The sequence below is a fragment of the Dendrobates tinctorius genome, unplaced genomic scaffold (genome assembly GCF_039654945.1).
Source record: "Dendrobates tinctorius isolate UK_male_01 unplaced genomic scaffold, ASM3965494v1 ptg000022l, whole genome shotgun sequence".
Taxonomy (NCBI): domain Eukaryota; kingdom Metazoa; phylum Chordata; class Amphibia; order Anura; family Dendrobatidae; genus Dendrobates; species Dendrobates tinctorius.
In genome coordinates this window covers 96,450,772-96,468,663 of record NW_027361690.1, presented here as the reverse complement: position 1 = coordinate 96,468,663, position 17,892 = coordinate 96,450,772, and the positions used below count along the sequence as shown (strand labels likewise).

At 47.1% G+C, this 17,892-nt stretch overlaps 1 protein-coding gene across 4 annotated transcripts in view; it reads left to right on the top strand.

Moving 5' to 3' along the window:
• Window positions 1-17,892, top strand: part of WDR76 (WD repeat domain 76) — a 286,518-nt gene that overhangs the window by 55,381 nt on the left and 213,245 nt on the right. The window lies entirely within an intron of this gene.

Genomic DNA, 17,892 nt, shown 5'->3' with positions numbered 1-17,892 from the left:
TGTCATTTGTGGGGGGGGGGTTCTGCTGTTTTGGTACATCAGGGGCTTTCCAAACACGACATGGTGTCCGATCTCAATTCCAGCCAAAAACGTCAAATGGCGCTGCTTCCCTTCCGAACTCTGCCATGCGCCCAAATAGTTGTTTACACCCACATATGGGGTGTCGGCGTACTCAGGACAAATTGCACAATAACTTTTAGGGTCCTGTTACCCTTGGAAAAATAAGAATTGAGGGTGAAAAGATCATTTCTGTGGAAAAAATGATTTTTTAATTGTACGGCTGTACGTTATAAACTTCTGTGAAGCCTTTGGGGGTTCAAAGTTCTCACCACACATCTAGATAAGTTCCTTGGGGGGGGGGGGGTCTAGTTTCCAAAATGGGGTCACTTGTGGGGGGTTTCCACTGTTTAGGTACATCAGGGGCTCTCCAAACGTGACATGGCGTCCGATCTGAATTCCAGCCAATTTTGCATTGAAAAAGTGTCAAACAGCGTTCCTTCCCTTCTGATCTCTGCCATGCACTGAAACAGTGGTCCCCCCCCCCCCTCCCCACATATCAGGTATCAGCGTACTCAGGACAAACTGCACAATAACTTTTGCAGTCCAATTTCTCCTGTTACCCTTGGTAAAATAAAAAAATTGAACCTGAAGTATTTTTTTTGTGAAAAAAAGTTAAATGTTCATTTTTTTTAAATATTCAAAAAATTCCTGTGAAGCAACTGAAGGGTTAATAAACTTCTTGAATGTGGTTTTGAGCACCTTAAGGGGTACAGTTTTTAGAATGCTGTCACTTTTGGGGATTTTCTATCATATAGACCCCTCAAAGTGGCTTCAAATGTGATGTGGTCCGTAAAGATAAAATGGTGTTGCAAAAATGAGAAATCGTTGGTCAACTTTTAACCCTTATAACTTCCTAACAAAAAAAAATTTGGTTCCAACATTGTGCTGATAAGTAAACATGTGGGAAATGTTACTTAAGTTTTTTGTGTGCTGTATCTCTGTGATTTAAGGGCATAAAAATTCAAAGTTGGAAAATTGCGAAATTTTCACCAAATTTGTTTTTTTTTCACAAATAAACACAAGTTATTTGAATGTAATTTTACCACTAACATGAAGTACAATATGTCACGAGAAAACAATGTGAGAATCACTGAGATCCATGGAAGCGTTTCAGAGTTATTACCTCATAAAAGGACAGTGGTCAGAATTGTAAAAATTGGCCCGGGAGTTAACGTGCAAACCACCCTTGGTAGTGAAGGGGTTAAGGTTGAATGAAGACGTTAAGTCCATCTAGTTCAACCCATATCCTATCCTAACTTTCCCTAACATGTTGATCCAGAGGAAGGCAAAAAAACCTCGTGGCAAACAGTAAGCTTCACATTAGGGAAAAAAATTCCTTCCCGACTCCACATACGGCAGTCAGACTAGCTCCCTGGATCAACGCAATATTAAGGAAACTAGTGTATATACCCTGTAATATTATACTTTACAAGAAAGGCATCCAGGCCCTTCTTAAATTTTAGTAGGGAATCACTTATTACAACATCATATGGCAGAGAGTTCCATAGTCTCACTGCTCTTACAGTAAAGAATCCGTGTCTGAGAGTATGCTTTAACCTTCTCTCCTCCAGACGTAGAGGATGCCCCCTTGTCCCCGTCACAGGTCTAAGAGATAAAAGATCATTAGAAAGGTCTTTGTTTTATCCCCGCATATATTTATACATTGTAATAAGATCACCCCTAAGCCTTCGATTTTCCAAACTAAATAACCCCAAGTGTAATAACCTGTCTTGGTATTGCAGACCCCCCAGTTCCCTAATAACCTTGGTCGCTCTTGTCTGCACCCGCTCCAGTTCAGCTATGTCTGTCTTATACACCCGAGACCAGAACTATACACAGTATTCTAAGTGTGGTCGAACTAGTGACTTATATAGAGGTAAAATTATGTTCTCCTCATGAGCATCTATGCCTCTTTTAATGCATCCCATTATTTTATTTGCCTTTGCAGCAGCTGCCTGACACTGGCCACTTTTGCCCAGTGTTTTACAATTAAGCACATAATTATACATCTTGCTTGTTCTACCCAAGTGCATGACCTTACATTTATCCCAATTAAAGCTCATTTGTCAGCCCAAGCTTCTAGTTTACATAAATCCTCCTGTAATATAAAATTGTCCTCCTCTGTATTGATTACCCTGCAGAGTTTCGTGTCATCTGCAAATATTGAAATTCTACTCTCTATACCCCCTACAAGGTCATTAATAAATGTTAAAAAGAAGCGGGCCCAAAACTGACCCCTGTGGTACCCCACTGCTAACTGTGACCCGGTCCGAGTGTGCTCCATTAATAACCACCTTTTGTTTCTGATCACTGAGCCAGCTCTTAGCCCACTTACACATATTTTCCCCTATCCCCATTGTTCTCATTTTCTCGTTCGCCTTATTGGGGGACACAGAGACCATGGGTGTATGCTGCTGCCACTAGGAGGCTGACACTATGCACAAAAAAAGGTTAGCTCCTCCGCAGTGTACACCCCACCGACCGGCAGGCGAATTCCTCAGTTTAGCTTAGTGTCAGTAGGAGGTGGACACGGGTCTTTTATTAGACCCATATCTACCTCAGTGTGCATCGTTTCTTTACAGGTTCCGGAGGGATACGGAGTGAACAGTCACATCCGTACTCCCACAAAGAGACTGAGTACGGCGTGTACTGCCACCCCGTATCCTCATAGGTCTCCGGAGCAGGACCAGGAGCCTCGCACAAGTAGGTGCCAGCCGCACTGACGGTCCTTGCCCCCCAGCCTCCCACCCTCTCGCCTACCAGAGCCTGAAGTTTGGATGAGGCGCGGATTTCATAGAGACAGACTGCGCGGGATTTTCAGGTACCTTTATTGTAAGGCCCCCTCAGTCTAGGCGGTCCCCCGGCGTTTTCTCTTGGAGCGGTCGCCAGGGGGACCACGTTAGGGTCCATGCGCACCCCGCATCCCCCACGGTCTCCGCATCCATGCAGGCCCCGGGTTTTCACGGGCCTCGTTCTGCGCTTCTCCCCCTCCCTTTTTCCATCTCGGCAGGGGTGGCGCAGGAGTCGGGTAGCTCTGAGCAGGGACGTGGGCCGGTGTTGCGGCGCGCTTCCGCGCCGACCCCCTGCTGACAGGCGGCCGGCGCTATTAATTTAGGCCCCGGCTTCTTTCGGGCCTCCCTCTGCGTCGCGGCCACGCCACCTGCCCCTTTCTTCTAAGCGGGCTTTTCTCCCGCCCGTCTTAGGCCCTCCCAGCCCCCTTTCCTTGCACCTGTCTGCCATTGGTCGGCGGGCGGTGCTGAGGGGATCTCTGCGGCGAGCTCCGCCCTTCTTCCTTCTCTGGGAGCGTGCTCTTTCCTCCGGGGGTCGCCATCTTTTCAGCCTGCCAGCCGGACCTCATTCCCTGCCGAATATCGTCCACTTGGTTCTGTTTCAGCCGGTTTGGCCTGGCGCATCCTGCAGACAGATCAGACAGCGTCACCTTCTGGGGACACCGGACCGTGAGTAGCTCTGCATTTGCAGACTGACACCCTTCTCTGCCTTCTGTCCCCCAACCGGCCGGCACTGCCTCATTTTTCACTATGTCTTACGCTAAGTCTGATCGTACCCGCTCTGCGGCTCCCCCTAGCACGCTAGTGAAGTTCTTTGCCTGCTCGTCCTGCAATCGCAAACTACCCCTCAGGTCAGTCCACTCCCCTCTGCCTGGACTGTAGCAATCCAATTCAGCCCGACGCCGCTCAGGAGCCATCCATAGCTCCAGTGGTGAGTGAGCCCCCCATGCCGGGCTGGGCCTCCTCTCTATCAGTCGGTGGCAGACCTCAACAAGGTGTCTCAGTCCCTAGTAGCCGTTCTGGATAAGTTGCCCTTGGGAGCTTCGGCGGGAATCAGCACGTCTCAGGACGTCCCATCTGAGCCAGCCAGCGTCAGTCGCAAGAGGCCCAGGCAGGATCTCCAGGCGGAGTCCTCTCCTCGTCCTACCTCACCCCACGGTCCCCAGCAGTCTCCCTCTTGGGCCTCGTCTCCCGAGTCAGGCGAAGCGCTTTCGGAATCTGAAGGGGTTTTAGAGCTGGATTCGGACCAGGATGCGAGCATGACGGTTACGGTGCAGAACCTCATTGCCGCGATTCACCATACCTTCGACATCACTGACGCCCCTGCGAAATTCTCAGATCAGGAGGTTTCGTTCAGATGGGCGGAAACACCATCCAGGGTGTTTCCCTTCCATTCAGAGTTTGGAAAGATTTTTACCAAGGAGAGGGATGATCCTACCAGACGCTTTCAAAGAGGAAAGCGTCTCGGCGTGCTCTATCCGTTTGCTAAAGAGCTCTTGGATAACTGGTCCGCTTCTCCCTCAGTGGACCCTCCCGTGTCCAGACTTTCTACCAACACGGTTCTCCCGTTGTCGGGTGTGGCGTCTCTGAAAGATTCTAACGACAGGATCATAGAATCTCTAGCAAAGTCTGCCTTTGAAGCGGCATCAGCGGCGGTATGTCCAGTCTTTGCTTCATCTTGGGCAGCAAAGGCGGTAGCTACTTGGGCAGAGGATCTTCGTCAGGGCATCCTGGATAAAGCTCAACCCGAGCACCTGGCCGATCTCGTCAATCAGATTTCCCATGCGGGGGATTATCTGCTTTCTGCTTCCCTGGATGCCGCCTCCTGCGCGGTTCAGGCGTCAAGCAACGTCGTGGCGATCCGACGTACAATTTGGCTCAAGGCCTGGCAGGCGGACTTGTCCTCTAAAAAGTCTCTGACTAATATGCCTTTTCAGGGAGTGCGCCTCTTTGGGTCCCAATTGGACCAGATTATTAAGGACGCTACCGGGGGGGACGAGTTCTCTTCTCCCTTAATCCAAGCCTCGCAGACCTCCTCCAAGGCGTCCGTTTCGTCCCTTTTGGACTTTCCGCCGTTTCAATGCGGCGGAAAACCCTTCCAACCAGTAAAGACCACAAGCTCGCCAGGAAAGGAAGGTTTCTTTCAGACCCACTCCGTCATGGCGGTCGCACTCTTCCCAGGGCCGATCATCCAGATCTAGATCTGGACGGTCTACTTCTGCATGACTATCGTCGGTCTCCAAGGGGTCCTTTTCAGTTGGGAGGTCGACTCCTTTTCTTCAGCGACGTCTGGCTCGCCTCAGTGGAGGACGCTTGGGTCAGGGACGTTGTGTCGACAGGATACAAGATCGAGTTCCTTTCTCTGCCACGGGATCGTTTCTTCCAATCCCATCCGCCAAGAGATCTGGCCTTAATCCCGGGATTTGTTTCGGCCATCGCCTCTCTTCTCAGTTCCGGGGTAATTGTGCCCGTTCCCGAATCCGAACGATTCACAGGGTTTTATTCGAACCTGTTTGTGGTGCCGAAAAAGAACGGGGCAGTCCGACCCATCTTAGATCTCAAGCTACTCAACAAGAGAGTCCGCCTTCGACATTTCAGGATGGAGTCGGCTTGCTCGGTCATCGCTTCCATGGAGGAGCAGGAATTCCTGTGTTCGATAGACATTCAGGATGCCTATCTACATGTGCCCATATTTCCCGGACATCAGAAGTTCCTGCGGTTTGCGGTTCGCCATGAACATTACCAGTTTGTCGCGCTGCCTTTCGGGCTCGCCACCGCTCCCAGAGTCTTCACGAAGATTATGGCTGCGTTGATGGCCCTGTTGAGGATCAGAGGTCTCGTTCTTTTTCCGTACCTCGACGACATTCTGATCAAAGCTCCCTCCTTTCAACAGGCCCACCTAAGTTTGACGATAGTTCTAGCCACCCTGTCCAGTCTTGGGTGGATCGTCAACAGGAAAAAATCCTGTCTGGTCCCGACTCAACGCCTTGTGTTTCTGGGCCTTCTGTTCGACACTCGTCGGGCAAGGGTCTTTCTCCCACAAGAGAAGATTCTTTCCCTGCAGCAGGGTGTGCGATCATTGCAGTTCGCGCGATCTCCGTCCCTCCGGACAGCCATGAGGGTCCTGGGGAAGATGGTGGCGGCGATAGAGGCAGTTCCCTTTGCCCAATTTCACGCCAGACCCCTTCAGCAGGCCATTCTGTTCAGGTGGAACAGGTCGGCTCTATCTCTGGATCGTCCTGTTCGTCTTTCATGCCGGATCAAGCAGTCTCTCAACTGGTGGTTGACGTCTCCCCTCATTCTCTTGGGTCGATCCTTTCTTCCCGTCCACTGGCAGATTGTCACGACGGACGCCAGCCTCCTCGGCTGGGGGGGCAGTGTTCCGCAATCACACTGTTCAGGGTCGATGGTCGGCTCAGGAATCGGCTCTGCCAATAAATGTCCTAGAGATACGAGCGATTCATCTGGCTCTCGTCCACTGGGAAAGGCGCCTCAAGGGTCTGCCGATCAGGATTCAGACAGACAATGCCACAGCGGTGGCATATATCAACCGCCAGGGAGGGACACGGAGTGTCTCGGCCCTGGCGGAGGTGTCCAGAATTCTTCAATGGGCAGAGATATCTGTTCCTACGATTTCCGCGGTTCATATTCCCGGCGTGGACAACTGGGCCGCCGATTTTCTCAGCCATGAGGGTCTCGCAGCGGGAGAATGGTCCCTACATCCGGAGGTGTTTCACCTGCTCTGCCGTCTGTGGGGAACCCCGGACGTAGACCTGCTGGCGTCTCGCCTCAACAGAAAAGTCCCTCAGTTTGTCTCCAGGTCCCGGGATCCTCTGGCGGTGGCAAAGCAGAAGGGGATCCCAGTCATCCTCATTGCCCCAAATTGGCCCAGAAGGTCTTGGTTCGCGGACATTGTCAACCTTCTCGCGGACGCCCCCTGGCAGCTTCCCGACAGGGCAGATCTGCTGTCTCAAGGCCCGATTTGCCACCCCAATTCTCGGTCGCTCAATTTAACGGCGTGGCTGTTGAGACCGAGGTTTTGAAACGGGCAGGATTCTCCGATCGAGTAATTCATACCATGATCCGTGCAGAAAGCCTTCTTCTTCCAAGATCTATTATCGTACTTGGAAAGCCTATTTCTCCTGGTGTGAAACCAATGACGTCGCGCCCATGATTTTTTCACTCCCTTCTGTTCTGGCGTTCCTTCAGGCAGGGCTGGATGCGGGGCTTGCCCTCAGTTCTTTGAAGGGTCAAGTTTCGGCTCTGTCCGTTTTATTTCAGAGGACGCTGGCCTCCCGGCCCCAGGTCAAAACCTTTCTTCAGGGGGTGGCCCACACGGTTCCTCCGTACCGTGCTCCCGTGGATCCTTGGGACCTTAACCTGGTCCTTGAGGTTCTGCAAGGTTCTCCTTTTGAACCGCTCAGGGACGTTCCCCTTTCTTTCCTCTCTTGGAAAGTGGCCTTTCTGGTGGCCATTACTTCCATCCGGCGGGTGTCGGAATTGGCGGCTCTTTCTTGCCGCTCTCCCTTTTTGGTGCTTCATCAGGACAAGGTAGTTCTGCGGCCTCCGCCCTCTTTTCTTCCGAAGGTGGTATCCTCGTTTCACCTCAACGAGGACATTGTTCTGCCATCCTTCTGTCCGAGTCCAGCTCATCCTCGGGAGAGGTCCTTGAACAAGCTGGACTTAGTCAGGGCATTGAGAGTCTATCTAGCTAGGATGACTTCCTTGCAAAAGTCGGACTCTCTATTCATCATTCCTGATGGGGGGAGAAAAGGGCACCCAGCCTCAAAGGCCACTATTGCTCGTTGGATCAGATCGGCAATTTTGGAGGCATACCGGGTCAAGCATCGAGTGGCTCCTCCAGGGATCAGAGCGCACTGGGCGGTGGGTGCCTCCTGGGCGGTGCACCACAGAGCTTCCGCGCTGCAGCTTTGCAAAGCTGCAACGTGGTCTTCGGTTCACATGTTTGTGAAATTCTACAGAGTCCACACCTACGCTTCGGCGGACGCCAGCCTAGGTAGAAGGATTCTGCAGGCTGCGGTGGTGAGTCCACTGGCCTGATGGAAGTTTGTTTCCCACCCCAGGGACTGCTTTGGGACGTCCCATGCTCTGTGTCCCCCAATAAGGCGAACGAGAAAACAGGATTTTTGGGTTGCTTACCGTAAAATCTGTTTCTCGGAGCCTTCATTGGGGGACACAGCACCCTCACATGTTCTACAACTCCTGTTCTTATGTTGTTTGTTGGTTACAGTTGAGTTGTTTGTTCTCAATCTATTCTGTTACTTCTCCTACTGCTTTCTCACTCACTAACTGAGGAATTCACCTGCCGGTCGGTGGGGTGTACACTGCGGAGGAGGAGCTAACCTTTTTTTGTGCATAGTGTCAGCCTCCTAGTGGCAGCAGCATACACCCATGGTCTCTGTGTCCCCCAACGAGGGCTCCGAGAAAGATTTTACGGTAAGCAACCCAAAAATCCTGTTTTATGTATCAACCTTTTGTAGATGACTCAGTTTAAACCACCATAGATCGGTGTCAGGTTCTTCACAATACAACACATCCAGGTGATTAATCCTCCAGCACTACTTCTGTTGGAGAAACAGACATTTATCCATGGTGTAAAACAGTAAGGACTGAGCCATTTATGAATCCACCTAACCGTAGCCTTGTCAATCCCATACTTGGTCGTGTTTTCAATAAAAATAGTATGAGATACTCTATCAAATGTTTTGCTAAAGTCAAGCTATACTATCTCTACCGCATTTCCGTGATCCACCCAGTCATATGTTGACACTATAGAAATAAAATTATGTTAAAGCACCCTCATGTCAAACTGGATAATTTGTGAAATATTGCATTGTCTAGGTCAGTGATGGCGAACCTTTCTGAGACCGAGTGCCCAAACGGCAACCTAAAACCCAATTATTTATGACGAAGTGCCAACACGTGCCGAATGCCCCATCATGATCCCCTTCATGCAGAAATATGCCCCATCATGATCCCCTTCATGCAGAAATATGCCCCATCATGATCCCCTTCATGCAGAAATATGCCCCATCATGATCCCCTTCATGCAGAAATATGCCCCATCATGATCCCCTTCATTTAGAAATTGCCCATTCCATCACCGCCATCATTGGCCCTCTCTCCATCACCGCCATCACTGGCCCTGTCCCCATCACTGGCCCTCTCCCCATCATTGACAAACACACACTACGGCGGCCACACTCGCCTCCACGCGCCGGCAGCTTCCCTCCTCTCACTTCCTCTCTCACATCGAGAGGCGCGGCTGAATGACATCATCATTCAGCTCCGCAGCCGCGCCGCTCAATGTGAGAGAGCCTGAGGGTATGTGCACACTCTGCTGATTCTGCTGCAAATTTTTCCGCGTGGATTTGCAGGTAATCCGCAGGTAAAATGACTTGCGGTTTTCCTGCATTTTACCTGTGTTTTGACACCTGTACAATGGAGCAGGTGTCAAAACGCAGTGGAATCCGCAGAAAGAATTGACATGCTGCGGATTTGAACCCGCAGCAAATCCGCAGCATGTGTACTGCGTTTTTGAAAATAGGTAGACTTGAATGGAAATGTAAACGCAGCAGAACCCGCAGCGTGTGCACATACCCTGAGAGGCAGCAAACTGCAGCTCCGGATCAGTGAGGCAAGGCCGCGTGCCAGCTGAGGGCTCTGTGTGCCCTCTCTGGCACGCATGCCATAGGTTCGCCATCACTGGTCTAGGTATATAAAAACGGTTTGTCTTCTGTGCACTTTGATATTTTTTTTTTTTTTTTTGTGGTTAGAAGTTATGACTGTAAAGTTGAATTCCGACAAAGCAGATGAAATTTATAGAAATTTCATGCCCGTGGCCATCATAACCTGATTTGCGGTGCATGTTTAAAATCCACCACATGATGATGATTTCTTTTGCGAGTATGGTGAGTTTTTGATGTAGAGTTCCACTTAGATCATTAGTTGCGGAACATAAATTCATTTTTAGTGAGTTTCCACTGCAGAAACCCTTTAAAAACACATGTAGTCCATACGTGATTATATCAATAAAGTTTTATCAACGCCAAATAAAAGGAAGGGGCAAAAACAAGCTGCTTCAGGAAGTTGTGTCCAGTTTTGGGATGAAAGTCTACCATCACTCTGCTCGCTGTCAGGATTCTTCAGCGCTGGCGATAAGAGTAGTCGGTCACGTAAGTGCAAGTAGGTGACTTGCATACTTCCTGCCACGTTTTGATTAGACGTGTGCGGTCTCGCTCGCTATAAAAGAATTGAGCAATGCCAAGCATGTCAAGTAAGTATGTGACCACAAACACCCTCTGCCAGCATCGATTGACAGCGTGCTTTGCGCTCAATGTGAGATTCTGAAATCTGTGATCACATAAGTGACTGCAGACTTATCATATTTCTGGACAACTCCTCTAATTTAAAACATAACATACCAAAAAGAGACAAAAACTGTAGCACAAACTTACATGTTAAAAAAGCCCGCAAGTGGGCATGGCCTAGATCCCACATGAGGTGGATGTAGGTTTTGGAGCTCTGGAGAGTATACCTCCCTAAACTGACTTCCACAGCGGCTAAAACAGGCCATTCAGCACTAAATCTGTGCATAACATACTTCTGACACCCAAGAGATCACTTGAGGCCCGGTAAAAATCGACTTAAGACCTTTAAGGGCACTACAGAGGATTGAGGCCTAAAACGGCTGCTAGGCCGCAAAGTCGGGGGCTAAAGTAGCTGGTAGCGGCCGATTTCATTTCCAGGGCTGCCGGCCTCATCGTAACTGTGACCGGAGCTGAAAATACAGGCCCTCCTGGTCCAGACCACATACCATCAACATCTCAGACACACCAGGACCGCGGACACAGAACGGAACTGATTGGTAAGCAGAGAGGCCCTCTTTTGCCACAAAGAATCGGGTCACAGCTGTGACCTTCTGCAAGCTCCATAATCGGGATGCAGCTACGACCTCCTTTTGTAGATATCAGCAAATCGGGACACAGCTGCGACCTACCTTTGTGAGGTTCCGCGATCCCCCCTGCGATTTCTCTTACTGCTGGAGCTTCAAGTGTCCTTATCTGGTCTCCACTAGACCCCGTCTCTGTTCGCAAGCTCCCTAACGAGACGCAGTGGAACCAGGCGTCCTTAAACAGGACTTTACTAAGTCTTCCTTTCACTTCGCAATCTTTCGGCATCGCACCAAAAACCCTCGCGGGTCTTTACCTCATTACAACTTCTGTGCGACTCCATTTGAGATCGCTACCGTGACGCCGCAAATCTTTTCTATTTCTGCTTCTCCATCTCAACGAAATTTTATTACCGGAATAAAGTTTACACGGGCGCTACCTGATTGGAACTAGAAACTCAGATGCAGCTGGTAAGAGGAGAGGACTGTGTCAGTTCCTGTTTGTGAATCAGATTAACGCATGTAGTAGTAGGGCTTACCGCGCTATACTGAGCTGATGTATATAGGCATAAGTGAAATCTTTGATTATGCTTGCATAAATGAGATATTGTTGGTACTTACTTTGACTGAAGGAATTGATAGAGTATTCTATGTAGTCACAAGTATCTAACTGGTGGGTACTTCACCCCTAATTATGTAGGGATGGTTTTCTTGTAATAGCTGGTGATACTGATGAAGTAAAAAATGAAATTAGAGTACCAATAATTTTAATAACCCATGTTGCACCTCATGAATACACTATACTCACTAGTAAATTTCTATCCGTTTCTATTTCGTTAGTACAGAGTTAATTGCTCATGGATCAATACCACGGTGCTGTACAGGAAAAAAAGGGTTGAATATAGTAAATGATAAAGGTCATAAGTTGGACACCAAGTCCCAAAAGGAACACGTCTGCACTTACTTGTGCTTTTTAATTGATGAAAAATTGGAGTAGGCAGGAACAATAACCAGTGCAGCGGGACTTTGTCTGTAGAGGAGAATTATATCCACTATGTGGATGACGGAAACTGCCAATTGGGCAGTGAGATCTAATGGGAAGCTTGTGCTGGTTTCTGCTAGCTAATCCGGAGCAGGAGCAGTGTCTGCTGCTGCGATAACAAGGCACTAGATAAAAGATGATTAACTTATTACAACGGAATTGCAATCAATATTTACTGCTGGTGGCACTATTATAGACTTGTACCGCTTGTGAAGTACCGCAATCTATCGAAGTAATGGCTGCTGACAGGGAGGATGAGCGGTGCCGCGTGTGGTGAGAGAGCGAGAGGACGCCAGCACCTCGTGTACTCCGGCCGGAAGTAACAGCGAGGACGCGGCGGTGTCAGGGGGCAGAACTGCTGTGATGTCACAAACAGAGCAGAGGACAGGTGCGTGAGAGGCGCAAACCAACGCGTTTCGAGGGGGGCTCCCCTCTTCGTCAGGGCTGTGTCAGATGCCTGACAACCCATCCTTATATATTAGCTCACCCAGCTGCAGCCAATACCTCTAATCAGATCCCATTCATAAAGTTACCTTACAAAATGCTATCAACTATTTTAAAAAGAACAAGCCAGAAGACACCAGTCCGTTATTAAATTGGTGCGCCCACAAGGCGGTGGTAAGGGGTATTCTAATAGAGATTTCCTCTAAGAACAAAAAGCAAAATAACCTAAAAATTTCCAATATCCAAAAATCAATTCGGAAAATAGAGAACATTATAATTGGTTTGCCCTCGCCATCACCACAACATCAATCGGACCTATCAGAACTCAGAATTGACCTTAGGAATCTAATTCCGGCCCCCTACAAAGCCGCAGGGAGATCATCCAAATTCAATTACTATACCTCTCTAAACAAGCCCACAAAATACATGGCCAACAAAATTAAAAATAGTAGAATTCAAAGTAAAATAAACAGAATCAAATCTCTTGTAGGAAACTCCAAAATTTCTCATCCTCAAGACATTTCAAATGAATTTGCAAAATTTTATGCCAATCTCTACAACATAAATACCAACCCCACATCTTCGCCTCAGAATACAGTAGAAATTGCCAATTACTTCTCATCTATTAACCTCCCCCTTCTTTCTGAAAATGACCTCTCGTTCTTATCCGCCCCAATAGACAAATCAGAAATTGAGGAAGCCATCAACAAGCTCGACCTCCACAAATCTCCAGGCCCCGATGGGTTCACCAATACATATTATAAAACTTTCAACACTATCCTTTCACCCCACCTTACCTTGGCTTTTAACCAAGCTTCCAATACAGGTCAATTTCCCTCTGAGATTATGGAAGCTTCAATCTCAGTTCTACCTAAAAACAAAGGAGATCCAGAGGCTATCGAAAATTTTAGACCCATATCCCTCCTTAACACTGATGTTAAATTATATTCTTAAATTCTAGCGAACAGACTTAGCTCCATTCTCCCTAGGCTTATTCACAATGATCAGACAGGCTTTATCAAAGGAAGGCAACCAGCGGATGCCACAAGGAGACTGATAAACTCCATAAAATGGGCTAATGCTACCAAACATCCCATGACTCTTAATATCGCTCGATGCAGAAAAAGCGTTCAATAGATTAAGCTGGCCCTTCCTTCGAGAAACCCTAACTAAATTTGGATTCAATGATTCACTAGTAACCTCCATAATGACTCTTTTTATTCATCCCCCAAAGCCAGAGTAGTTTGTAATAATCATGTATCTGACGCATTCCTCATAAAAAAACGGCACTAGGCAAGGTTGCCCCCTTTCTCCTCTCCTTTTCAATCTTGCCATGGAGCCCCTAGCAGAACGAATTAGAAACCATCCTTCTATCAAAGGTATGGACACGCAAAACCACCAATACAAAATTAGCCTCTATGCCGACGACTTATTCCTTACTCTTACGGACCCCTGCATCTCCATCCCTGAAACTATCCTTGAAAGTGACAAATTCTCGGCCATATCTAACTTTAAAATTAACCACCAAAATTCATATATTCTCCCGATAAACGTTAATGAAGAATCAGTCTCATATCAAAACAGTTACTTCTCTTAATTGGACCAATAAAACTCTTCCCTACCTAGGTATTCTCATCTCCAATAACCTTACACAGATGGTCAAATCTAATCTTACTAAAATGACTGAAATCATTAATAAAGATAATGCCACCTATAAAACCAAACACTTAACTTGGTGGGGGAAGGTCTTGACAATGAAAATGTTCACTATACCTAAACTTCTTCACATACTTAGATGTCTTCCTCTCCCAATATTCTCTATTCACCTTTCCAACATGCAATCACAGATAAATTCCTTTATATGGGGCCATAAGAAGCCAAGAATTGCAACAAGAATGTTATATATAAAAAAAATACACGGAGGCATTTGCATACCCAATATCACAGCTCACTATAACACGCTTTTAATCAAACAGCGCTCACTGACTAAACGATTCTCACAGCCCAGCCTGGCTTGATTTGGAAACTACTCTGAATAACAATGTACACCCCAAAGCCATACTTATCAAAGCCATTACCAATAACCTCCCCAACATGAATGCTCACCCAATCTTCCAGGCCATTGCTACGGCCTGGAATAAGTTCTCAAAAACAAGACTAAAAATTCAGCAAATTAAAATCCAAAAAAAAACTCCCCCTTACCTTCATAGCAAATCTCGTCAACCGTACCTTGTCTCCTATCTGGGCAGATTCCAATATTTTCAAACTAAGAGACATCTTCCACGAAAACAAATTTTTGAGTATTCTTTTTCTCAAGAGAAAATATAATATTTCCTCATTCTCTTTCCTAGAGTACCAAATTCTTAAAGACACCATACAATCCTTTTTGGACCTAAAATTCAATTTCTCTGAAGCATCTGTAAAGTAATTGAACAATCATGAACATCAGATCTTTTGGAGCCACAGCTTCATATGATAATTTTAATAGCGACACATTATTACTTAAAAATCCCTCAATGTTGAGTTGGGAGAAGGCTCTCAACTCTTCATTCTCTGCTGAAGGTTGGGAGGATGCTCTTTCTTGAGCTTACCAATCTGTAATGTCCATCCCACTACAGGAGACCCATTATAAAACTATCTCCAGAAGGAACTACACTCCCAACAGACTGGCTCACATAGGTTCCTCAAACTCCCCACTTTCTTCGAGAAGATGCGGCCAAAAAGGGGACATTCTGCATGTCTTTTGGGAATGCCCAATGACAAAATTGTTATGGTCTCAAATCTCTTCATCTATAATCAATAAAATAATAGGAAAGCCTCTTGACCTCACACCCTGCATGGCCCTGCTTTCATTAAATTTGGACGAAATAGATCATTCTCTGAGACCTATTTTCAATCCTATATGTCTCGTCACGAAGAACACCTTAGCATATCACTGGAAATCCAATTTTTTGCCTAGTTCTAATGACATAATTAAACTGATCAATCAGCATAGATCACATGAGCTACAATTCGCTCTTCACAACGATCACTTCAACAAATTCTTCAGGAAATGGTCTGAATGGGACCACGTTTTTCCTCCCCCGTTAGTATGAGTTTGGTAGGATTTTTGTTTAACAAAGTGGCCACTCAGTTTGATTTGTGATATACCGTTTTTTCTATTATATACATTACTCCTATTGTTATGACTGCAATAGATGCCCCTTACATTTTAGTTTGTGCTTGCACTTGATTTTAACATAGTACGACCGTATGATCATACGTTTGTTGCGTCAATTTATGCCGCGATGCGACTTGATCTTATTGTCTGGTTTTGTTTTGACTGTTTTGTATTTCTTTCAACTTTGCTTTCCCTTCCCCACTAAAATTGTTTTGAAAAAGAATAAAACTTTGGAAAACAAAAAAAGCCTGCAATGAGAAGACTGCAGTTAAAGTGAACCTGTCAGCAGGATTGTGCTCAGTAAACTACAGGCACTGTGAGGTCAACGCCTTTTTGCTGATTAAAATGAGACCTGGGTTGATGAAATCTGTCTTGTGGTTGTTGTTTAATCTGTATTTGTAGTTTTCAGTAAATTAGATTCTCGTGCTCAGGAGCGGCCTGTGGGGGGGGGGTCTTAATGTGATTCTCTGCTTACATATTCATCTGTATGACTTATGATCCTTTAGTGACCTGCCCTATGTTTTGCATACTGCATAAAATATTGTTTGTATTGTTTGTGTAGAGAAAAAAAAAATTCACATTCATCGGGCAGGCACCAACGGCGGTGGATAATATGCATGTTTTAATTTTATTTAGACATCTGTCTTAATAAAATGAAAACATTCATATTATCCACTGCATCATGCTACAATTATTTTATTTCAAGCAATTTTCTATGCAGTATGTAAAATAGGGGGGCAGGTCAGTGAGGGATCAGAGACTTGTCTTAGAGCTAAAATGGGGTGACAGATTCCCTTTATCAGCTGCCGGCACCGCCATCAGGGGCTTACCTACAGCATTACAGAGAAGCCCCTGATGAAACCTGAAAGATAAGAAAAACACGTTAGATTATACTCACCGGGGGGCCAGGTCAGGTGCGGTGGGTGTCGCGGTCAGGTGCGGTGGGTGTCGCGGTCAGGTCCGGCGCCTCCCATCTCCACACGATGATGTCCTTCTCCCTCAGCTCCTGCGTAGGCGTACTTTATCTGCCCTGTTGAGGGCAGATTAAAGTACTGCAATGCGCATACCCCTTGATGAAGGCCATCTAGCCGAAACGTGCGTCGGGGAGGGTATACCTGGGTGGACTCATACTACTGACCAGTCTCAAGGTAATATTATTTTGTGAATTCATTTGGTGGTTCCTTTAGATTTAGTATATACCATGAGTGGTGGCAGGTTCCACCACCGGAGGTAGTGTCACTTAGGCTTCTACTTAGGACATAGTGACTGGTTGCTATAATAATATGGGATTACGTGGAATATTCAAATTTTGTATTATATACTTATAGATATTATGCACGTTCCCTTGTCCATGTACCTTTGGTATGCCCTATTTTCTTGCCCATGTACTTTCTATGGTCATCATTGACTCCTGTTTCACCTTTGTTCTATAATCCTGTTATACTTGAATAAAATTATTGTTATAAATTTGTAATTCTTTGCATTGGACCTTTTTTTCGCGTTTTTTTTCATATATTTTATACATGATTTGCGATTGTCCTGCTATGTCCACTTATATACCCATTTTGTTAACGTTATACATCTGTGTACTTATTCTACTAATATAAATGGGGTGTTTTTTTATGAAACTATTAAGCATTACAGAGAAGCCCCTGATGAAACCTGAAAGATAAGAAAAACAGGTTAGATTATACTCACCGGGGGGGCCGGGTCAGGTGCGGTGGGTGTCGCGGTCAGGTCCGGCGCCTCCCATCTCCACACGATGATGTCCTTCTCCCTGCTTTTCCCTCGGCTCCTGTGTAGGCGTACTTTATCTGCCCTGTTGAGGGCAGAGTAAAGTACTGCAATGTGCATGCGCTGGGAAAGGTCAGAGAGGTCCAGCACCTGCGCACTGCAGTACTCTTCTCAGCCCTCAACAGGGCAGATAAAGTACACCTGCACAGGAGCCGAGGGAGAAGCAAGGAGGAGGACATCATCGTATGAAGATGGGAGGCGATGGACTGGACTGCGACACCCATCGGACCGGACTGAATGCTAGGCTGAGTATAATCTAACTCTTTTTTTTTTTTCTTCTCTTTCAAGTTACATCGGGGGCTTATCTACAGCATTACAGAATGCTGTAGATAAGGCTAGTTTCACACTAGCGCTTTTGAGCGCAGCGACGGCCTGCGCACGGCCGCCGCTAAGCTCCGCCCCCTGCCGCGCCTCCGCCGGTAGCTCCGCTTACCGGCGCATGATGCTGCATGCATCCTGCGTCTCCTATCTTTATCACTGGGGGCGCAGGTCGTGCGCAATATGCGTTTGGTGGCGCATGCGCTTTTTTGACGGTGCGCCGAGTGCAACCAAACTGCAGCAGGTTGCGTTTGGCGCAGGTCAGCGCACCGTCAAAAGGACGCATGCGCCGCCAAACGCATATTGCGCACGGCCTGCGCCCCCAGTGATAAAGATAGGGGACGCAGGACGCATGCAGCGTCATGCGCCGGTA